General features: G+C 40.9%; 1 protein-coding gene across 1 annotated transcript in view; it reads right to left on the bottom strand.

Moving 5' to 3' along the window:
* The window catches only part of TENM1 (teneurin transmembrane protein 1), an 854,834-nt gene extending 838,067 nt beyond the window's left edge, over positions 1 to 16,767 (bottom strand). Inside the window, exon 1 of the mRNA XM_080553265.1 lies at positions 11,940 to 16,767. The gene's annotated coding sequence lies outside the window, so the exon portion shown is untranslated. The remainder of the gene's footprint in view (positions 1 to 11,939) is intronic.
* Positions 16,768 to 24,884: the final 8,117 nt, after the last annotated feature.

The following is a 24,884-nucleotide window of genomic DNA, read 5'->3' as shown; positions in this document are numbered from 1 at the left end:
AAACAGAATTTCAGCTTTCTCAAAATGACTTGAAATTCCTATTTTGCTTGGCTTAAAATACACAATTGTTAAACTACAGTCTTTCTTTTATTATTATTTCATTACCTCTTGCAATATGTGTATTCCAGGGCCAGCTGCTTTTGGGAGTCATTTTAACATTTCAGCATTCGTATTTTTTGTTGAGAAATGATAGGCTAGTCTAACCTTGCCTAATAGAGATTTTTAGGAGAACCATAAAAGTAGTCTTTAATCATATCACACCTGAATACTCTCATAGAAAATTATCCCATTTGAAGGACACGCATCTTGCAACCACTTGAACACAGGCAATTTTGCTCACAGGAATAAGCCAGCAGGACTCAGGGTGGTATACATGAAAATAATGCCATTGCATCTTCAAGGGTTCACTGAATCCTCACCTGTTCGGTGCCTGAATATATCTCTGCCTGTGCCCGGACATCCCAGTTTGAAACCAAACAGCCTGCAGGCTGTATCTGCTGGACTGTTTGATGAAAATTCAGCAGAACTGAACAACTGGCCTCATGTTCTGAATAAAGCTAGCTGTAACAAGTTAGAGTAACGTGATATTCTGTGATTCTGTGTGATAAGAGCCTCATTCCCATATGCAGAGCAAGCCAGACGCTGAATCCATAGTGAGTGTGAATGCAACGTGCTTTTGCTCTGCACTTTCATGCAGAGTACCCAGGGACATACTAGCACTGTACAAATTCAGTCATGGAAAGATAATAGAATACTGAATCTGTATTCAGAACCTTGTGTTTGGGGAGACTTAAAAGACTGCAGTATATTCTGCTTAGCTCTTTCGTAGGGAATGAACAGTGAAAATTTACCTAACAGACTGGAAACACTATGTTAATTTTCAAGTAGCAGAAAAAGCACGGCCCAACATACCCCACCTCTGATGCCCCTCCCTTATATTGATAAGGTACTGGCCCAGTGAGAGGGGACAGTCTGGTTGAAAACTAATCGCATTGTTAGCAGGGTCCATATGGTTCAACAAACCAAGCTAACTCAACACATAACCTCGCCACTTCTCATTAGATAGCAGGAACACCCAGCTAGAGAAAAATTTCCAGCACAACCTTATATCAACCTATCATGGAACAGCACAATGGCTTCTTTTGCCTACTCTAATACCACAGTTTGTTCCAGCTCTCTTTTAATCTATTATTCTCATTTAAGTCTTTGGGATAGTGCAAGAAGTCTGCTCCTTACGTTATCAAATTCCCATGTAAATTCCTAAGAGAAAAGGCTAAATAGGTCCTAGGCCAGTACCCAAAGTGACTTGGGCAGCTCTCAGAATCTGTCTCGTGAAGAAGGTTCTCTAAACCTCACTGTGTTTGGAAAGACGCCCTGTGTCCCCTTGCTCAAAGGCATCAGGAATTGCCAAGTACTGAACATATTTAAACGTTTGGGTCCACTTTCCCCCCACACACTAGTACCCATTATCAGACTGTTATAGAATGGAGATATAAGTATATAAATAAAACTCCTCTGGTAATGGTTTAGGTATTTAATCCTTCAACCTTTCATCTTTGAGCTATCGTTATTCATGTCGGGATCTCTCAGCATGTGAGTTACAGCAGCTCAGGTCCAGAAGGAGTCTGCCCCTTTAAAATGCATCACTTCACACTGAGAAATGACTTAGTGGTTTTGGCTCTATTTTTTAAATAATGGATATCACAAGTTGCTGTATCTTACATTAATGCTAATGGGTAAAATTCTAAGCGAACAATTTAGTCCTGCTTCAACTCCCTCTGAGATGAATGAAAAAAACTTTGTTCTGTTTTCAGTGAAACAGGATTGGGAGTTCAGTTCTACCTCAGGCCTGGCTCCTGCAGGTTTTGCACGGAAGTCAGTGGGAACTAGCTTGAACAAAGATTAAGGACCTCAAGATCCAGCCTCATAAGATCTGAATCTCTCATTAACAGGATTAGGCCCATACACATTACTTGAATGCTGTTGAGAGAAAATGAAACATTTCCATTTGACTGATTCATATGAGATTTGAAGAAGAGGTCTATTATTTGAGAACAATATCAGAAACTACATTACAATCCAATAAAATATGAAGACATATAAAGAAGTCAGTTCATCTGTATATTTACCAAAATAAAACTTATTTGCAACTTATATGTCTACCAGCTCTAGCAGACAAATAACTTTCAAGCTCCAGCTATGGCATTACAAGCTCAAAGTTAGTAATACATTTTATCTATTTAATGCAGTAGAGGAGGCTTTGTGTACCTCTCCATTTATTAATTGAAATGCACAGTGAGGCTACATGAATAATGAATATTAAGAAAAGACACCTGCTGCCAAGGGTTTAAGAAACCCAAACCTCTAATACAAACAGGTTTAAAATGCATTTCTGAGCTTTTCCATTCTTCCCAACGTGACAACTTTGAGAAGGCTCCACTGAGCAAAATGGGTGCTGCTTCCTTTAAGGTTCACTATTTAATTTCTTCTGACATTTGGAAATTTTTTCACTCCATTCTGCTCTTTCTCCTCTTTGTTATTTGTTAGACTCACCTATTCCTTTCTTGTCTTTCATGTCAGAAAATAGATGAAATGATTTGTCTCATCACAGTAAAAGAATAGCTCATACTGTTTTTCTTTCAGTTCTGGTTCTCTATTACTTAACTGCAGCCCTGGCTGGTTCTTTGTATTACATTTTCCATCTTGGGAATTAATAAATTAAACAGAACAAAAATTAAATTAGACTTGGCATGCTTGCAATAGCTTGTGATTTAGGTACTTCCTCACATCAAATTGAGAGGGAATGTTTCAGTATCCTAGGGGAGAACAAATGGGGTGAATACCTTGAAAGAGATTAAAATTTGTTAGGAAGATGGAAATAATAGGGAGCAACTTCGGAAAAAGATCTGAAGGACAGAAATTTTATTTTTTTCAAAATCTCTTTGAGAAAGAGGGAACCATTTGATCTACCCCAAGACCTCTTCTGAAACCTGGCACGCTGAGAAATATCAAACTATCACATACTTTCTGACAAGCTGTTACCGCTTCTACCCGCAATTTTCATTTTTAACTCCAAGTAGGATAAAGAAAGCATCGGTTTTATTGGCAATATAATAAAAGTGAAATTGTGCCAGACTGTGACGGACTCTAGTTGATTTTGCTTGCTTTCAGTTTGCATGACACATTTCTTTAAGCACGACTGGGTCAGGGCAGTTCCCTGGAAAGACGTGGTGATTGTCCTGAGCAACATCTGATAAACCTGAGGGAGACTGAGCCACAGACTTCCATACAGGATGGCACAGACATGAGAGATGGTCACAGCAGGGGCAGGAAGCCTGCAAGGAGCACTCAAACCTCAGAGGTGACGGAAAGCCTTTCTGAAGGCTAGAAGGGATGAAGCAGTTTGCGACAACTCAGGAAGTCATCAAGTTTACTGAACTCAAACCTGGAACAAAGGACTTGCCTGCAAAGTTATGGAGATAACAATTCACACCCCCTCGCTTTCCTAACTGGTCATTTTGTGGTGTCTCTAATAAAGGAGTCATTCTTCCTATCTCATGAAACACTCAGGTTTCAAAGTCTTTCAGGAGAACACATTAAAAGGAAAACATCCCAGTACAACGGCCTCAAAACGTCTGACTGATTCAGCACTACCTCCTGGCGTGACAAGACATGGTTAGAACAGAACTGCATCACCAAGCCCGATTTGTTCTAACAAGAAAACAGCAGATCGTGCAATGACTTATTTTACTCGAAGCAAGCGTTGGGCCTATAAATTATAATGAGGAGACTGCACTGAATAATTTATAACAAATATTTATATCAAATGATTTGCTTTATTTTGCATTCCATTAACACATAGCCAACTTTCTCAAAAACTTCTGTAATATGCATCTGATCAAGATATTACTCTACTTCATGTTCATTTATTTCCTACTTGTTTATAGCCTTAATAAAAATTCCAATAGTGCTTCTTAGTATCAGCAAGTCATATCAAATGGTATTTTTACCTTGCTGATAGCTCATATATCTGCTGTTTCTGTGGGCTAACCAGCAACCCCCTTGACATTCATGCAGGACAGCAGAACAGGTTGCCTGCGCACAGCCCAGGAGGCCCTAAGTCACAGTCTGGCACAGCAGCCTCAAGTGCTGGTATAGGTGATTTTTTAGAATATCAGGTCTGAGAGCAACATTTGAGACACATTACTTGTTTTGCAGCCTTTTTTGGGGAGGTAGCTGCCACCGAGAAGTGGTGGGTACCTGGAGGTAATAACGCCCTGTTGTGGCCGGGCAGTAACCCCAGCAACATTTAGCAGGGGTGGCTGGTCATGGCTATGATTCATCAACAGAAAGCACATCTCTTATCACAGCTTACGTGTTCATGCAACAGTACTGACATTCTCAAGGAGAAAGCATGCCCAGGCATGAAACTAAAGGAGAGGAGGCAGCACGTAGTGCACTTAACAGGAACAGTTTAGTTTGCCAAACCTGTTTTCACCTTGTCATAAATTGTAAGTTCTCATGCTAATCAAGTAAATTGGAGCCAACTCAGCATAACCCCCAAAATATTAAATGTATAACTATCGATCCAACAGAAAAGTATGTCTTTTGAGTTTTGACTAAAAATGAAGTCTAGTTAAATTGCTTGTGCCAGACAATACCTGCAGTCAAACTGAGTAGTATGTCACTGCTCTGCTCTCAGGAATAATAGCACAAATGTTTCAAACCCCAAATCTTAATCAGGTTAAAAAATATTCAAGTCTTTCCATGCTATATATTGAAGGAGTGTCACCTGCCTGCTGACAACATACAAACTGATGCACAGTATTCAGTGGAAAGGGCTGGAGAAAGGAAGAAAAAACAATGCTGGCCCAAATATTCAAAATTACAAGTTGTTGAGATACAGCTTTTTTCTACCAATTAAAATGAAGGAACTATTCTATCACCTTCTCTTCATGAATTATTCCAGTTTCAAATGCCTTTTTCAATTATTCCTGAAAGCAGGACTGTAACCCTTCCATGAAGACACCTCTTCCTGCACTGACCTGTACTGTCTTATTTTTACAACTAACTGGAGGGAATACATGTGTTGAGATGGTCACACAAAGCTAGCCTACCGGCAGACATGATGGCACAGCAATCAAGCGGGATTTACTACTGCAATTCACTGTAACTGGGGCTATAATCACAGCCCTTCTTTTTCCAGCACAGCTAAGAAAACCATAAGGTGATTAGCTGTTATTTTTTCACTGTTTGCTTTGGGTTCCAAACACACGGGGAACTGTGCTGCTTCTCAGATCAGACACTCAATCCAAGCAGAGTCTCTTCTACGTGAATACAGCCACAAACAAAATTGAACCACAATATTTATTTGGCTTTGGGACTGGCCTGCTAGATAATGATCGAGATTTTTCATGGTAAATGTGACTAGTCAATGAGAAAAGTTAAATAAAGATATCTCCATTAACGAGCAAAATTGGAATAATCCATTACAAAGCACACTCAGCTCTTCAGACCCTTCATTATGGAACCTAAGAGGTCATTTGATTAAAGCTGAACAGAAACATCTATACATCTCTCTTTAAAAGGCTCACTGAGTATAGTGCATTTAATAATGTTAGTTACGGTTGGCTTCTAGACCCAGATCTAGTAAGAGTTTTAGCACTGCGATTTCTAGCCCTCTGGGATGAGCCCATAACCCTGCGTTAGGTGCAAAGACAAACTATGCAACACACAAGAGAGCACAGACCCTTCAAACAGGAGTAAAAGCTTCAGGGATGAGAGCTTTCTCTTACCAGAAGAGTCACTTAATTTCGTATAGGAATAAATCTTAAATTTGCCCTTAGATATATTATCTAGAGCTGCATTGGGATGTTTCTGTCTGCGTGGCAATAGCTGCAATAGCCAAAGAGTAGTATCCATCTTTTGAAGAGCTGAACAGACTGGCACTTTTCTTTTAAAAGACTGCTATTAGTATTAAGGGTTGTCAAATAATAGTCTTTATCTAATTTATATAATTAGATCATTAGCCTGGAGACAACTCTACATGGGGAGATGTTAAGCAAGAAGGAAATGCAGCATGTTGAGTTGCAACTAAGTGGTGCTGTTAAAGTTTATAATTCTGCCCTCTGCTTTTCACCTAATCCTATTTTATATCCAGCCCCCAAGGGTATCAAGTAGCTGAGGAAAAAAAAAAAAAACAGAAAAAATTAAAACCCCTTTTATTTATCCAACCCAGCCAACCCAGTCACAGACATTAGTAGCTGAAATCCCTTTGCAGTAACTGTCTAAACACTGAACTTAATTTTTTTCTTTGTTAATCAAAATGGTCATCTGAGAAATAGCAATCATCTTGAACACTCTCTAAAGACTACAGAGGAATTATCCTAAATTTAATGAGTGCTGGATAAGTCCACAGAGCATCTTCATTTTAATTTATGAAATTAGTATTTCATTTGCTGACCATTAGTACGTGGTTTTGTTTTGTTGTTCCCTTTCAAATCACTTTACATATCCAGAGTTAATTGATGTGTTCATTAAAACTGTATGTCCGTAAACTTCAAAGAAAAAGCCATACAATATCTTAAAAATATCCCGCTTTTTAAAAACATTACATGTAAAGGTATTTATTGAATTTCTGCAAGACTGAAAATCCATTGCCAAATGAACTTTGCAATTTCCACAACATAATTTAGTTCAAATACTTAGGCACTAATGCCCTTATAATTTTGCCAATTAATAACTACTGAAGAACTTTCTAGAAAAAAAGAAGAGTAACCTTTTCCACTTGGCTCAACATGTGATTCTCTGCAATCTCAACAGGAAGAAGATAAACAAGATCTACATTTTAAAGAATAAGGTTCTATGCTTTTTATTAATAATTGATGGATGCAGTTCTATCAAATTTCCTGTGAAATTTACTGAGCTGAACAGAGTAGTTGAAATACCTGTGAATCAATCTGAATCAATCTGATCTGAAGCTTCCTTTCTCATTTGGAAAACAGAGGATTATTTTATATATAGGTTTAATCTTTAAGGTCCGTTCCAACCTAAGCCATTCTACGACTCCATGATAACGCGATTAGCTGTTATACTCTGTTTCTTCCCAAATTCTTCTCAAACTACCTTCTTTTTAATAAAGTGTGAGTGAAATGTTGGCCAAACTGGGTAAAACAAACAAACAAACAAACAAACAAACAAAAACTGACAATTCAGGTGCCTGAATTTCACCTAACATTTTGATACATATTAGTGTTTTGTGATCAGAGAACTTCATTATCATTGCAAGTCATAGCTTCTTTAATAAATAAACAAACAAACAAAAAAAACCTACTGTAAAATAGGAAGGCATCACTATCTGCATTTTAACAAGGGGATGCAAATGCACAAACACTGAAGTGAATTATTTCTAACCTTCCTTCCCTCCTTTGACGTTCAAATGCCTCAAGGCCATTGGCATAACCTAGTCATCCCCTGGCATTTTCTTCAGATTGGCACTTCTGCCCATAATGATTGAGAGTCTCTCAAGCACCTTCTTTTCAAATACTGAAATTATATTATATTCACTCCCACAACAAGGATTCTGAAATCATTCATTTGCTTACCATTATTACATGGGTTTGTTGTTTTTGTTGTTTTCTAAATCACTTTGTATATTCAGAGTTAATGCTCCAGTACCTAATATACCATACAGCATCACTAGTGATCAGTACTTGTCTGCAATGAATACATGCATCTACTTCAAAAGCAACATACCAAACAGCGTGTTTCTAGATAGTGAAATAAACTACAGCCTTTGCAAATTCTGCAAGATATTAAGATAGAAGGAAAAGAAGGCTATGAGGCTATGACAACAGCTACAGTATCACTATCGCATACATGTGATAGCTGACACAATAAAGAGCTCAGTAACTCCAATCTAACCACAACCACAGAAGACAATGACAAGTTGTAAATCACTTGATTGGTTTTCCAAGCCAGCAACAGTGGGTTAGGGACAATGTATGGTCAACATACCTAGAAATGGCTAGCTAACTAGAAAAAATACCCGGGGTATTCTATCAAATCAAAGATATTAGCAAATACTCTCATGATTATTTAAAGAGATGTAAATACCAGTAATATACTTTGCGCAAAAACCTAAGTATTCGAAACTCCCAGTGTTCACTCCTGTGCATTGCATGTTGCACCCCCTGCGCTTTTTCCTGTTAAACGGTAGTGCTCTCTTGAGGTTAAAGTCTATCTCAAAAGTGGGAATTTCCCATTGACAAGTGGGAGCATGATGCTTTTGAAGAAAAAATGATGGAATATGATTTATGAAGATTTAATACCATTTGAAGCAACTCACATCTATCTGACTTAAAGGAGAGCCTAAAGGAAATTTAGTAAAGAACAAACCTTAAGTCAATCTGACATTTGCTGTCCTGTGTGTGAAAAAGCATGCCTTGTAAATATTAGGCTTTATAGCTTTATGAGAACCCATAATCAAAATTAATATAAAAGTTTGTTTTGTTTTGCTTTTTTTGGCAACAACAAAAACCTGAACAGGTTGATCATTTTGGTTCATCAAAACAGACGACCCCTATCATTATTTCTAGAAAACAAACACAGGACGGAAAGCAGACATTTAGCTCTAGCTCCCAAAGCATCAAATAGGGTGCAGCTGCTATCCCAGTGTCAGAACTTGTCTCAACATTAATCACACTGCTACTGATGAAAGATCTCACAGGATCTTGTTTTATTCTAAGTCCGTGAGGTCCAAGACTGTTGTCCTCTTGTCAGCTTTCAATAAGGACAGACCTAAACAACAGAAATAGAGGCTGAATACAAAACTATTCCCAACTCTTCACTATCTTCTGCTTTTGGTGCTTCAATACCTTGTACAGAGAAGGGCCAAACATGAGACTGTAGTTCAGATTTAGATTCTGAGTTCCTAACAAGTCTTTATCATTATAAATGTTGAAAGCTCTCCCAAGACTATCAAGGGCAACACTGTCGTATCTTCTGCAAAGGATAAAATCTTCTCTTTGAATCTGTGCCACTTAATTCGATTGATTGTTAACTTTTGTTCAAATTCTAGTTTAGATGAGCATTATCCTCAGATGACATTCTCAGAAATGCAAGGTTAGACATATCTGATAAATTAATTCCCTTTGGATGTTATGAACTCCCTTTTCTTGCAGGCCTCAGCTCTATTAATTACCAATGTTTTGCTTTATGAGCTGACATTTGAAGCTAAACTCCGTTAGCTTTTTTCATGTGAATTGTGAGACCCCTGAACTTGTGCAGAGCTCACCAACTGTGTGCAGTACACATAAAGCAATTGCAAAAAGGAGAAAAAACACAACAGACATTCCAAATATTATCCTCTAAAAGAAAAAGAAGTCTGGGACAGAAAAGGAGCAATGGAGACTGAGTACTAGAAAAGGTGTTACAATTCATAAGCAAAATTAAGAAAGATGTTGAAAAATGCCCAAAATGTGACACAGTAATTCACAGCTCGCATATTGTTTGAACAGCATGACGACTTTTATATTAGAAAGCAGTCTATCATTGATACAAAAGTGAAGGAGAAGATAGGCACTGAGAAGACACCTTGTAAGTTAACCAAGACAAGTCATTAGTGATTTAGGAGAGGGCAATTTCTGTTTGGCTGAGGAGAGATTGCAGCATTAGCAGGTCCAGGGAGACCTGTTAGTTCATCCAGATAATAATGCTGTCTACAGATCCCACAAGGAAACCTTAGTTTTGTTCCTTGGATATTTATTTTTTCTATTTCCTGTTTGCTAATATGCTGACTTCTCTTGGGATTGACGGATTATGAGTTTGTTTGTTTTTTAAACAGATTAAATTCTTGATACAAAAGACATGAAAACATACTGTGCTGTAACTCCCCTAGTTTTCAGTGAGTATTAATACATTTCAAGCTTGTGATTAATTTGGTTACACATAAGACTTTAAAAAACACAATGTTTTTATTTACAGGCCATATTCTCCCATATTCTTATGGGAGCAAAACCACATTAAAACAGACATTTTTGAACACCTATTAAAAAAACAGTAGCTTTCATTAATCTAATGGAGGAAAAATATGCGTTTTTTAGTATGACCAAAAAAAAAACCTGAAAAATGAGGTGCATTTGCCCTCTTATTACATTAAAACTTTATCAGTTCCTTTGGGATGGCGTTTAACACTAGCACCTGTTTTGTCGTGCCACATAACCCGCCTCTGTGTCCCATCAGATACTTCCTCTAAGGGCAAGCAAAATACCGCATGAATTCTGCGATTATTTCAAGGCTGCTGCCTTGTGTGAAATAGGAGACATACACAGCTCAGATTAACCTAGGGCTCCTACATCACTTTGAAAAGCATCAAGCTGTGTAACGTTGTACGTCAAACAGTAAAGAAGCCAAATACTAGTGAAATATTCTTCTTGCCAAGAGAATGAACTGCATTATTTTCTTTCTTAATAACAATTTTATGGAAGTTACCTTTAGCGTATTATCTTCAGGTCTTTGCTACCATCAGAGAAAAGAGAATCAACTACAACAGTTTTAGAAGTGATATTCCTTTAAAGTAAATTGATTTCTTAATACTTTTTCTGTCAGAACGGAAGTTATGATAACGTTATTAAAATACAGGCAAAATCTGTCCATATGGCATTTCTTATACGAGTATGACTGCACGCAAAGAATTCCTCTCCCACTACACAGATTAGTTTGTGATTTTAATGTCAATATTTTCAAATAAACCTTAAAAATAATCACTAGTGTGAATAGCAGAGAGGTTTGGTAAGCATTCTTTTCTTTTTCTCGCCCCCACATCCCCCACACAATGCCTATAGAAAGACAGAACAGACCCCATCCATCTAAGCAAATGGAAATACAGTCAATTCACAAGATTCAGCCTGTTTGTTCTCAACTTTCTGCATGTATCAGGTCAGATTGTAAACTCGTTATGGTGAAGAAACCTGCCATGCACATCTCACACATCAAAGAGTCATCAAGCTTTCAAACTAGGCACTTAGCTACCCAAAATAGCCATAGCACCATAGGGCTCCTCCTAGGCCCAGTTTACGTTGCTTCTGGAGTGGTGTCCCTGGCAAACCACCTTGGGGACTTTCAACCTGCTGCAGAGCTGTCTTCACGCTCTTTGGAGAAAAGCCAGCCCCACTGTGACCACATGCAGCTATTTCATAGCGGGTTCCTAAGATCAGGAGGTGTAAAGGCAAGCACACTGCAGCCATGAACGGCGGCTGTGATATGGGTGATGAACGGGTGGCCATGCCCTGCTAACCCACCTTCACCTGCTGCTGAAAATCTGTGGTGTAACTGAATCTCCTGTGTCACCTCAGGCATGCTTCTCACATTTGTGAATGAAAATAGCCTATGTTGCTGTGAAATTCTCTTAAAACTCATCCTTGTTGCTTAAGCCATAGCAAGAGCTGGCTGCATAAGGACTGAGGGAGACACTGTACTTGGCTGGTTGGGAGGGGGCTGGCTGGAGAAATACTGTGCTTCAGCAGGCATTTTAAATATTTTTTTCTCCTTCAATGAAAAAAAATATATTTTTTCTTTTATTTTAGGGCTTACTTTCCAGCCATAGCTAAGTATTATGCTCAGTTTTCATTTCTTCAATATTAACCACTCTTGGTCATTAGTAGGAGATAAAACCTGCCTTCAATTATGCCGTACGCTTCAGTATTCTTTTTTACCACATTTACTTCCTTCTTACACAGCATAAAAGCACTTTTCTTTCAGCTTTTCCTCACACCTCCACAGACCCTCCCCCGGCCCCCCCGGTTCCCGCCAAACGCCTCACAGCCGCCCGCCCTCCTGTCAGCCCCGGCGGCGGCCCCGGCCCGCCCCGCGTCCCGCAGGCTGGGGCTGGGGGCTCAGGAATGCCATTTCTGTTCTCTTGTAAACGAAAGCGGTTGTACCTGCGGCTGTGTCCCCAACCCCGGCTCGGGCCGGTGTTTGTCGCCGTCTTTGTGGACTCGGGTCACCTCACAGCCGCCCCGCGCTGGAGACTGCGGGGAAAACCCTCACAATAGTGTTGCTTCAGGGGAAGGGGGATTTCAGTATGAGAGGGGCGACACTTTGGTGGAGAAGGGTTTAAAAAGGAAGACGGGGGAAAAAAAAAAAAAAAGTTTAAAAAGGCGAAAAGGAAAACGGCAGGAGGGGCTTCCTGTCAGCCAAAGCCGTTGCCCAGGCAGGGGCTGGCCATTTTGGAGCACTCCCAGCGTCTGGGAAGTGGCACACGTTTCTTCTTCAGCTCCTCTGCATTAGAATCGCTGTGAATTATGCCCTGTTAAGAGCTGTTCAGAAGTTTTGGAAACTGGATTTCCAACAGGAAGAAAAAAAAAAGTTGAAAAAATTGCCTGGGGAAATGAATATCTGGTTGTTCCCCACAGTTTGACTGGCAGAAACAGAGAGCTGTGTTTTCCTGGCCTGTTGGGCCTGTAGGGCTCGATTTCTTCCCCCACATACAACACTTCTGTAAAGAAATAAACCACCAGCTCCAGTGAAAAAGTATTCTAAGAATTGTTACTGAGTCTACGTTAATGTAAAATTTTCATAAAGCAAAGTACATAGAATGTTGAGAGGTAGAAAAACTTCTGCTCTGAGTTAAGCTACCTCTAACTCAATTTTTCTTTCTAATGGTGGAAACGTTTAAGTCAATATTTACTCATTTTTACTGATGAAGAAGCTGCCTTTAAATCGTGTGTAGAGCTTACTTATTTTTCTGCCTGGTATGGGGAAATGCAAAAGCAGATACGTACACACTAGTACTCTTAACAAGTTATATTACATCAGACATTTCTCCTTCTGACACCAGATTTTGGATGGTCTGTTCCACCAGAAAAGCCTTATTATGGTCCTGATCCTGCAGGACACACAGTGCTTTCTCCTTCCATTCGGATCAATGAGATCTGAGAATGCTGAGCGTCTCCAAGGAGCCTCTTGATACTTCACAGAACTGTGTCTAAATTGACCCACTGCTGGTCCTGAGGAATTATTGTCTACAATACAACATGAAAGAAAGCCTTATTGATGACTTGCGGTTATTGAGATGTTACTAACCCTCTCAAAATGAGTCACTCTCTAAGCCTCTAAGGAGGAGAGAGGAAGTCAAAACAAAGAACATAAAATAATTTTAGCTGTTAATATTTAATATTTTACCTTTTTCAACCCCCCTTTACCCTGTTCTCATGCTAAAACAGCCGGGATAAAAATGACTTTTATTGTTCTTTAGGGAGACTGTTTTGTTATATTACATCTGTTCTTTAAACCCACAAACCCTGGAAGCTGCAGAAGCAGATAAATCTCTTTGTCAAGAAGACATACTCAAGGTTCCAGGGACAAAACTGATCTTTGCCTCATGGGTTAATGGCATTAATAATTGCCATTTTGCTAAGTCTAAATGTAAGAAGCCTGCTCAGACAAAAGAGTCAACCCTTCAAGAATGACTATCCATGATAAATTTTCAAGAGCAATGAAAATTGTCACTCTGCCAGCTTGATAAATTATAGCCCCAACTGGCAGAGCCATTTGCCTTGCAGTAAGCACAAAATGACAGATCTTTGCTGAATACAAACTATATGCTTGCACCTTTCACAGCTGGTTTAGCTTGTAAACGCAGCAAAAAGAGAGGCTTTAATAAAAACTGAAGGTTATGCACAAAAAAAAACGTTTCTCAACTAACTGCTTCTCTCAGTTTAAGGACATTTCTTTTATATTGGAAAGTAGTCTTGAAAGAAACCCCTCAACTGTCTATGGGATCATGCTCTAAAATACATTCACAACTACACAATGGTAGTTTCTTCACTGAAATGATTCAACAGTGCAAGTGCAATCATTTCAAGGGGAAAAAATGGTATTTTTAGTATCACCTTAATATTTACGACACATACACATCCCTTATGTGAAGAAGATACAAATCCATATTGAACTGCATTTAAAAATAAAAATAAATTCAGCTCCATTGTCTAACTGCTGATCCATCTCCTCAATCACTCATTCTAATCTTCAAATCATTCAAATCTAAGAGCATTTTTAATATACATTTAAAAAAAAAAGAAATTGCTTTTTCAGATATGCTTAATTCTTGTCAATAGGTGGAATTCCTTCTCAAAAAAAAAAAAATCACGCTTGCCTGAAGCCATTTTGCATAATATATTCATTATGCAAACACTGTAACATTGATATGTAATGGCTCTGTGTTGCTAAAAATTGATGTTTTATGCCTTCAGAAGGAGATTTCTACCTACCTGACACAAGCAGCCATTCTTAGTTCTAAAAGTACTTTGTATTAAATAAGAACAAATGTTAATATGTGATAACTACAGACTACTTTAGGGCATATTTAAAGATTCTAGCTCTCCTGAGCCATAGAGAAGTCACTGATGACTTTACTACCATACCGTTTGATAAAGAAGAACTTTAGAAACTCCATCCAACTTTCTTAAAATAAATATGTCTGTAATAGGCATTATAATGGTCAAGAGAGGTTTATTTTAAAGTCATTTTATTTGACTTAGCCTATCCAAAAGATCAGATTTTGTTTTCTTTTTAAAACGCTACCTCTATCCAGCATATCGTGTGTTTTGGTAAAATGTAGCTTCAAGAACTGGTAACCTTTTGGTGTGTTTAGACACGTTGACTTCAAAGAAACCTCTAGCAGCTCTACCTCGCAACTCTGGATGTGTCTGCATAGCTGTCGTACCACTATGGGCAAACATGCAGACCACCTTGAAAAGCGAGAAACACGTATTTAACTGGAAATTCTGAATGTATCAAGCACTGGTATTCCGTAATACCCTGATCTCTGACTACTTAATAATAAATAAATAAATAAATAAATAATAAAAAAGAAGCTTTAGAAAACAGAAAATGCCCTTATTTAACAAAATGGGAGAAGTATGGAAGAGTTTTAAACACTTAATATCTTTGAAAGTGGTAAATAACTAAATCAATGTCTCATCTCTTGGCAAGTTTTATGGCTCAGGAAGTCTCAGTAGTAGGGTTCCAAGTGTTTGCTACACCTATTTATAAAATCATAAAGGTTGGAAAAGGCCTTGAAGATCATCTGGTCTAACCATCACCGTACTACCAATGTCACCCAATAAACCACATCCATAACCACCAAGTCCAACCTTTCCTTGAACACCCCCAGAGATGGTGACTCCACCACCTCCCCGAGCAACCCATTCCAATGCCCGACTGCTTTTTCTGAGAAGAAATGTCTTCTGATTTCCAGCCTGAACCTCCCTTGGCATAACTTGAGGCCATTCCCTCTTGTTCTACTACCACTAGTTACCTGCGAGAAGAGGCCGATCCCCAGCTCCTCACAACTTCCTTTCAGGTAGTTGAAGAGAGAATAAAGTCTCCCCTGAGCCTCCTCTTCTCCAGACTAAACAACCCCAGTTCCCTTAGCCACTCCTCACAGGACTTGTGTTCCAGGCCCTTCACCAGCTTCATAGCCCTTCTCTGGACACGCTCCAGGGCCTCGATGTCCTTCTTGTAGTGAAGGGCCCAAAACTGAACACAGCACTCAAGGTGTGGCCTCACCAGAGCAAAGTATTAGGGGGACGATCACCTCCTGGTCCTGTTGGCTATGCTACTCCTGATACAAGCCAGGATGCCATTGGCCTTCTTGGCCACGTGGGCACACTGCCGGCTCACGTTCAGGCGAGCATCAGTCAGCACACCCAGATCCTTTTCCTCTGCACAGCTTTCCAGCCACTCTGCGCCAAGCCAGTAGCACTGCATGGGGTTGTTGTGGCTAAAGTGCAGGACCCGACACTGAGCCATGTTGAAGCTCATCCCATCGGCCTCTGCCCATCGACCCATCCAGTCCAGGTCCCTCTGCAGGGCCTTCCTACCCTCCAGGAGATTGACACTTCCCCCCAGCTTGGTGTAATCTGCAGACTTACTGAGAGTGCGCTCTATTCCCTCATCCAAGTCATCAATAAAGATACTGAAGAGGATGGGCCCCACCACCAACTGCTGGGGAACACCACTGGTGACCGGTCGCCAGCTCAATTTCACTCCATTCACCATCAGCCTCTGGGCCCAGCTGTCCAGCCAGTTTTTAACCCAGCGAAGAGTATGCCCGTCCAAGCCATGGGCTGCCAGCTTCTCCAGGAAAATACCATGGGAGACCATGTCAAAGGCCTTGCTGAAGTCTAGGTAGACTACATTAACAGGCTTTCCTGATACACCCAAGGATGCTGAGGGAGTTGGCGGGTGTGACTGCTTGACCGCTTTCCATCAACTATCAGCGTTCATGGTCATTGGGAGAGGTCCTGGATGACTGTAGACTTGCTAATGTGATGCCCATCTATGAGAAGGGTCATAAGGGGAACTACAGGCCTGTCAGCCTGGCCTCGGTGCCAGGAAAGGTGGTGGAACAGGTCATCTTGAGTGCAATCACACAGCATATGTGGGACAACCCAGTCAGCATGGATTCATGAAAGGCAAGTCCTATTGACCAACCTCATCTCCTTTTATGACTGGGTGATGTAGAGCTTACAGACATCCATGTTCTCTCAATACAGCACTTAATATGCAACAAATTTTATCAATTATACTTTATTTTCTTAGTTATATCCTGTCAATAAAGTGTGTTTTCTGGTCTCATTTTACAAATAAGATTATAGTGAACTTACCTGACTTCTATAAGGCAGCAGAGGAAGCCTGCATCAAGCCAACAACAGAACTACTGGGTTCTTAGACCTGCTTGCAATCCTGTTTTGGGATAACTAGATGACGACATTCAATAGGACTCAGTATTTTGGGAGTTTATCATATACACCACATGTAAACAGAGTAGAAAAATGAGGTAGGGGATGAGTAATACCAGAAGGTGGGGGGGGGGGGGAGAAAAAAAAAAAACTTGTTACAACGATGATCCCCAATTTTCTGGAAACATTTCACCATACTTTTAAAGATTTTTGCCCTGCGTGTATATGAAATTTGCCTAGAAAGAAAAGAGTAGTTTTGAAGAACAGAAACATACGCATTGATTGCTGAAGTACTTCAGCCTTTGATAGTATTCCAAAAAAGTAGAAGAATGGCATTTCACAGCCTTTTATGCTAAGGCTAGTAACAAACCAGGTAACATTACAGGGATGTGGTGATTGCTTTGAGAAAGTGCCAAGAATGCATAAAAAAGGAAACTTTCAGTGATTTAGTAGCAAAGATTGGGTGAAGATATCAAGCATAATCAAATAGATTTCCTTCTGCTACAGTCATACTTATGCATTGTGCTGAAGCTACCTATAAGACAGTATATAGTCTCCTGGGTCACTTTTCCCATGTTAGCCCCAGAAGAACTGTCTATATGCACATTGACTCATAGCATCCTCTACCTTTCCTGGAACTTCTCTTTGACAGCACATTAATGAGGTTAATTATTTAACACCCAGATAGCTTTTTTTTTTCTTTCTTTTTTTTTTTTAAAGGCAGCCAAGTGCTGCACAAGGCAGTCTTGCAGCCTACAGCTGAATACAGGTCTACATGAAATTTCATTTATCCTGTGATCAACCATCTCCTGAAAAACAGGACTGTTTCACAGTTCTGGCTGCTATCATGAATTCTACCTAAATTTGTTAAACTCAAGAAAGCTGTTGTCTTGTAAAATCCTCATACAGGGATGTTGCCATCATCATAAGCATGATTTTATTTAGAGATTTACATTTACAGATGCATATGAATTGAGAAAAGACTGGAAAGCTGCTTTTGAGAATTGTACTGAGTCTAGGCTTTTACACTTCTGTGTTGTAGGACACATTTCCTTACAACACATCCCCAAACTCACTTGAAATGTAATTTCCTCTTAGTAAAAAGATGTTATTAATTTTAGCTGTCTCAGTTTTAATTATGCAAACTGTGTAGATCCAAAGAAAAAATGGGTTGCTGAGGTGGGGCATCAGATTAAATTATGACCAGTATTCCAGTATATTATCTTACTGACAACATACAACACATAGGGGAAAGTACCATAGTTCATGAGGACATAACTAATTATCACCTTACAGAGAATGTATAATAATACTCTTGACCCACTCCCACTGAAAATAAATTAAAGATTAAGTTCAAGAATGACGTCATGATGAAAAAAAAAAGAGAACATGTATTTTAAAATGCATACAAAACATGCCACAGAAAACCTAAGATAAATAATGCTGTAGGTAATGATAAAAGTGAAAATAAGATAGAGCTTTCAAAAGAGGGAAATTTGCAGCATGGTGAAGTGTGTTTAGATGAGGAATCATGTTCAGAAACATATACCAATATCGCCTCAAGAGTAGCTTGACCTCAGATCTTTAGAAGTACAGATAACAGAACTGCTGTCCAAAGGGAGAGTTAATGGTTATAGCACGTTTGTTAATCAGGGTAGCATATGAAATGCTTTGGAACAATTCTAGACATTGTGGTAAAAATGGACACAAATTACTGTGGTTAGAGAAGGGCTAAAAAGATAGATCAGGGAAAAGGAAATGACTGTCCTAGAATACTTAGATAACCTATCCTTTTTGGCTTGTAAAACTGAATGGAGATAGGATAGACTGCTCTCCTAGAGCACTTCTATTTGAAGTAAAGACCAGAACAGAAGACAAGCTATTTAAGCTGTTGGACAATTTTGTCATAAAAAAAAATAGGTAAAAATGAAGCACCAAAAAAAAAAAAAGTATCTTAGAAAAGAGAAGGCAGTTTCTAACTCCAACACTTGAGAGTTCAAAGTAGCCCTCCAAAGGAGCGGTGAGCAAGGGAAAGACACCTAACTAATTTTAGAAGGAAAGATATATGATGTTGCTGGCTGAAATAATAGGATACTGTGACTTGACCCAGAAAATCTTTTCACTTCGTACATTTACAGTACTGCCAATAAAAGCAAAGAGAACATGCAGTCAACAGAGAAAGAGGAAAATGGGGAAAACATCTAGGTTCTTGACTGAAGTGAAAGCCTATATTGTACAGGCCGTTAGAGAAAGAAGATTCCTCCTTGCTGTTCCAGCAATGAAGAACTTTTTTTTTCCCAAATGGATTTTCATTCTATCTGAAGTTTCTCTCACTTCTCTCATCCCTCTATCCCTCTTCCAACAATATTATAGCAGGAATTTTTAATCTGAAAAAGTCAGATAACTGCATGGTTACCTAAAAAAAAAAAAAATAAATTATCAGTGGAGGTCATTTTCCTAACCAGTGAAATGTCAGACCACACACAAGCCACAATCTACCTTTATTTATTTTTAATTATTTGGAGTACTTCTTATGAACTAGAGAGCTGAATGTCCTTTAGCCATAACACCAGACTGGTTGACAAAGATACCTGAATGACATGCTCCAGACTCTGTATGTGCAAGTAACTCCATGGGCAGTGTGACTTCCTAAGCAGAGAGCTAGGAAAATGCTCCTATAGATTTAATGTAACAAAGTTTTCTGGTCACAAGCTAAATAGATACCATACATGACGTACAGAAGAACTTCACTGTAGTAGACTAATAATCCAGGCCAAATTGTTATATTTACCAAGAAGAGCTTTTCTTCCCTCACTTCCAGTGCTTATCTTTCTTATATTACTTATCCAGCAAATCACTTTGCTTAAAACGTAGCTTTCTTGAGTGAAGAAATAAAACTTTGAAATGAGAATACAGCTGTTTTATAAGGAGCATAAGGCTGATCACATGCAGTACAGAGGGCTTGACTGCCCACAGGATAAAAGGGCCTGGACCCTCATCTCAGCTCGAAGCAGAAAGAGACGTTTGCCCCCAACACCCACGGCGCCACCAACCCCCACAGTGTCCCTGGGTAATAGATTTGAGGCTCTCAGGCAGGAAAAGGAAGAGGTTGAGGGTCTGGACAGTAGTCCGAACCCAGGAAGCAACCCTGAGAAGTGTGTCAAGATTGGGGGAAGTACTGAGCATAGGGATCAGGGCCGGATGGGGCACTGCATCACAACCAGTGCCACAAAAAAAGGAGAGTCTTAGTGATCGGAGACTCCTTGCTGAGGGGCACTGAGGCTTCCATTTGTTGCCCAGATAACCTATCCAGAGAGGTGTGCTGTCTCCTGGGGCACGTGTCAGAGACGTTAGGAAGGCTCTGCCACAGCTCATTAAACCGGAGGACTACTATCCTCTTATTGTCATTCAGGTTGGATCCCAGGAAGCTGCAACTAGAAAAATGAGGAATATTAAAAAGTACTTTGCATTCCTGGGAAGGTTGTTGAAGGGATCGGGGTGCAGGTAGTGTTCTCCTCTGTCCTCCCGCCAGGTGACCAGGACCCAGAAAGAAGGAGGAGAATGGGACAGGCGAATGACTGGCTGAGGGGGTGGTGTCTGGACCAAGGATTTGGGTATTTCAATCTTGGGCAGTCCTTTGAGAAGCCGGGTATGTGGGCTGCTGACAGACTCCATCTCAGCAAGTGGGGCACAAGTGTGTTGGGGAGCAAGCTCTCTGGGCTGATTACCAGGGCTTTAAACTAGGTTTGACGGGGGAAGGGAGGGGAGCTAAAAGTGACAGGGAAGGGCTGGGGGAAGTTGTCTCTGCTGTCACTGTTGAAGATAGTAGGGAAAAACTTCTGAGTTGTCCAATAGGATTGTCTGAGAGCTCCTCAGAGAAGATAATGATCCCGATACCCTGTCCGGAATCTTCTTCTTGCATCCCTCCAGGGGTAACTGTGCCTGCTGCTTCCTTAAAGTGCCTGTATACCAATGCGTGGAGCATGGGAAATAAACAGCATGAGCTGGAGATCTGTGTTCGTTAGCAGGGCCACGTTGCGATCACAGAGACATGGTGGGACAGCTTGCATGACGGGAATGCTGTCATGGAGGGCTATGTCCTTTTTAGGAAAGACAGGCTGGGGAAGCGAGGGGGTGGGGTTGCCCTTTATGTGAGGGAGCAATTAGAGTGTACCCAGCTCCACCTGGGGGCAGGTGAAGGACAAGTGGAGAGCTTGTGGGTGAGAATTAAGGGGTGGGCTGGTATGGGGGACACTGTTGTGGGGGTGCACTACAGGTCACTAGATCAGGAGGAGGAGGTCGATGAGGCCTTCTACAAGCAGCTGGTAGTAGCCTCATGATCCCGGGCGCTGGTTCTCATGGGGGACTTCAATTATCCAGATATCTGTGGGGTAAGCAACTCGGCCAGGCATGCACAGTCCAAACAGTTCCTACAATGCGTTGAAGACAATTTTCTGATGCAGGTGGTGGAGGAGCTGATGAGGCAGGGGGTGCTTCTGGACCTTGTCCTTACCAACAGGGGGATGTGAAGATTGGGGGCAGCTTGGGATGCAGCGACCATGAGATGGTGGAGCTCAAGATGGAACTTGGTGTAAGAAGTAAGGCTAGTAGCGGGATTGCTACTCTAGACTTTTGAAGAGCCATCTTCAACCTCTTCTGAGACCTGCTTGGGAGTATCTCAAGGACTAGGTTGCTAGAAGGCAAGAGTGCTTGTGAGAGTTGGGCTACATTTAAACAGCACTTCTTCCAAGCTCAGGATCGGTGCATCCCTAAGAGTAGGAAATCGGGGAAGGGGGGCAGGAAACCTGCGTACATGAGCAAGGAGCTCATCGATAAGATCAAAAGGAAGAGGAAGGTCTATCAAATGTGGAAAAAGGGCCTGTCCTCTTGGGAGGAGTATAGAAGTGTTGTCAGGGCCTGCAGGGATGCGACGAGGAAGGCTAAAGCCCACCTAGAGATGAGGCTTGCAAAAGAGATAAAAGATAATAAGAAGGTTTTTTTTAAGTATGTAAACAGTAAAAGGGAGACTAGGGATAATGCGGGTCCCTTGCTGAACGAGGGGGGTTTCCTGGTAACGGGAGGTGCCAAGAAGGCAGAGATACTGAATGCTTTCTTTGCTTCAGTCTTTGCTTCAAGGACTCCTTCCACCCCCCCCCCAGGACTCCTCAACTCTAGCGGGAGGAGAAAGGATCTGGGAGATGGAGGGCTCCCCCCTGCTTGATGAGAGAGTGGTTCAGGAGCATTTGAGTGGGCTCAACACACACAAATCCATGGGTCCCGGTGGGATGCATCCATGTGTGCTAAAGGAGTTGACAGAGGTGATCACTGAACCACTCTTTATCATCTTTGAAAGGTCCTGGAGAACAGGAGAGGTGCCTGAAGATTGGAGGATAGCCAATGTCACTCCGGTCTTCAAGAAGGGCAAGAAGGAGGATCCGGGAAAGTACAGGCCAGTCAGTCTCACCTCTGTCCCTGGAAAGGTGTTAGATGTTGTTCAGGATGCCATCTCCAAGCAATTGGAAGAGAAGAATGTTATGAGGAGTAGTCAGCATGGATTCACCAAGGGGAAATTGTGCTCAACCAACCTCGCTGCCTTCTATGATGGCATCACCAGCTGGGTGGATGGGGGGAGAGCAGAGGATGTCATCTACCTTGACTTTAGCAAGGCTTTCGATACTGTCTCCCATGACATCCTGATAGCAAAGCTGAGCAAGTGTGGGATAGAGGAGTGGGCAGTAAGGTGGGTTGAGAACTGGCTGACTGGCCGAGCTCAGAGGGTGGTGATTGGCGGCGCAGAGTCCAACCGGAGACCTGTGACTAGCAGCGTTCCCCAGGGGTTGGTGCTGGGTCCTGTTCAACATCATCATAGACGACCTTGATGAGGGAATAGTGTCTGCCCTCAGCAAATACGCAGATGACACAAAGCTGGAAGGAGTGGCTGACATGCCAGAAGGCTGTGCTGACGTTCAGCGAGACCTGGACCAGCTGGAGAGCTGGGCAGGAAGAAACCAAATGAGGTTTAATAAGAGCAAGTGTAGAGTCCTGCACCTGGGAAGGAACAACCGGACGTATCAGTACAGGCTGGGGGACAACCTGCTGGAGAGGAGCTCTGAGGAGAAGGACCTGGGGGTCCTGGTGGACGACAGGTTGACCATGAGCCAGCAGTGTGCCCTCGTGGCCAAGAGGGCCAATGGGATCCTGGCATGCGTTAAAAGGAGCGTGGCCAGCAGGTCAAGGGAGGTGATCCTCCCCCTCTACTCTGCCCTGGTAGGCCTCACCTGGAGTACTGTGTCCAGTTCTGGGCTCCCCGGTACAAAAAAGACAGGGATCTCCTGGAAAGAGTCCAGCGGAGGGCCACAAAGATGATACGGGGCCTGGAACATCTTCCCTATGAAGAAAGGCTGAGAGACCTGGGTCTGTTCAGCCTGAAGAAGAGAAGACTAAGAGGGGATCTCATCAATGTGTATAAATACCTGAGGTGTGGGAGACAGAGGGATTTGACCAACCTCTTTTCGGTGGTTTGTGGGGATAGGACAAGGCGTAATGGCCACAAGATAGAGCACAGGAAGTTCTGCACCAACATGCGAAAGAACTTCTTCACAGTGAGGGTGACGGAGCACTGTGACAGGCTGCCCAGGAAGGTTGTGGAGTCTCCTTCTCTGGAGATATTCAAGGCCCGTCTGGACGCCTACTTGGGCAGCCTGCTCTAAGGAATCTGCTTTGGCGGGGCGGTTGGACCTGATGATCTCTCAAGGTCCCTTCCAACCCCTTCAATTCTGTGATTCTGGGATAAGCTATACTCCTGCATAACGTTTCTGTGGAAGTCAGGAAAGTATTACTTTCATGATGTCAGATGATTTTCCTAGACTCTACAAAATATGTTTTAAATGTCAGAGAGACAAACACAACAGAAACCCAACATCCTATTGCATTGGTTGATACTTTTATTAATACATCTTCCACATGCAAGTTTTGCAAAGGATTTTCTTTAATGATTTTTCTTTAAGGTAGAGTCTTCTAGACAGCAATTATGTGTGTACTGAAAAAAAAAAAATTACAAGAATAAGTTGTGGAGCCAGGAAGTCCATTATGGTCATTTTACTGGTATTAATGTCCTCCCTCCTTTTCACATTTACCATTTCTCTGATTTCTCCATAATATGTAAACAGGAGCAGAGGTGATTTTGTGTTTTATTCCAGGCCACAAATACTAAAATGTCTAATCATAAAGGGCTGAAAATACCTACTTGGAGGCCTCATTAATCATACACCTCTACTGATACCTGTGTTTTCTAGTCAGTTCAACATTTACCATCAGTTTGTACAATTCTGTTGTCTCAGACAAAATGCTTTACAGCATCAAGTCAAACATTATGTATGGTTGTATTTATGTTACATTTATGCTGTTAATTTAGACAGTAAAATTAGTGTCATAAAAACAGTGTTCTTCAATAAGATCAAAATAAGTTTGCTTGTGTTGCCATTGTTGAGTTATTTATTTAATCAAGTCTGAGTTGTTCCTTTTTTTTTTTTTTTTTTTAATGCCAGCACCAGTCTGGCATTCCCACTGTTATCACGGCTGTCTACCTTTAATCTTTATAAAATATTGTTGCAACATTTCTTCCTTATTTCTGGCCTTCAGCATCTGTTACCATACTAAAAGCTGACACTTTCTAAGCCAAATACTTCTTATCAAGGGGAAAAATAATTCAGGCTCTTGGTAGAACATTCACTCTGGTCCTGACATTCTTACCCATTTGGATCAACTCCAGAGAAGAGTAAACTACAGAACACGATGTTCTTACAGCGAATAACTCTCTGAGTAACGGGAAAATAAAAAGTACTTCCAAGAACCATATTAAAGAAGAGGTTTTTTGGAGCTCTGCACAATACTGAATCGTTAAAATTTTATTTGGGGTTTGTTTTGACTCCTTTATGAAATATTTTTATGGTCATGTAAATCTTCTATAAATGACCATGTCCTCTATCTATTAAAAGTAACTCTATGTCAATAACTTGGATAGACCTTACCAAGAACTGAAAGAAGCTTTGTATTTGAAACAGTAAAAGACCATTGCATCAATTATCCAATACTTAATTAATGGCATGGGCAAATAAAACTATGAATATGATTATTACC

Source organism: Anser brachyrhynchus, assembly GCF_964034855.1.
Source record: "Anser brachyrhynchus genome assembly, chromosome: 13".
NCBI classification, from domain to species: Eukaryota; Metazoa; Chordata; class Aves; order Anseriformes; family Anatidae; genus Anser; species Anser brachyrhynchus.
This window is presented reverse-complemented; position numbering and strand designations above follow the sequence as displayed.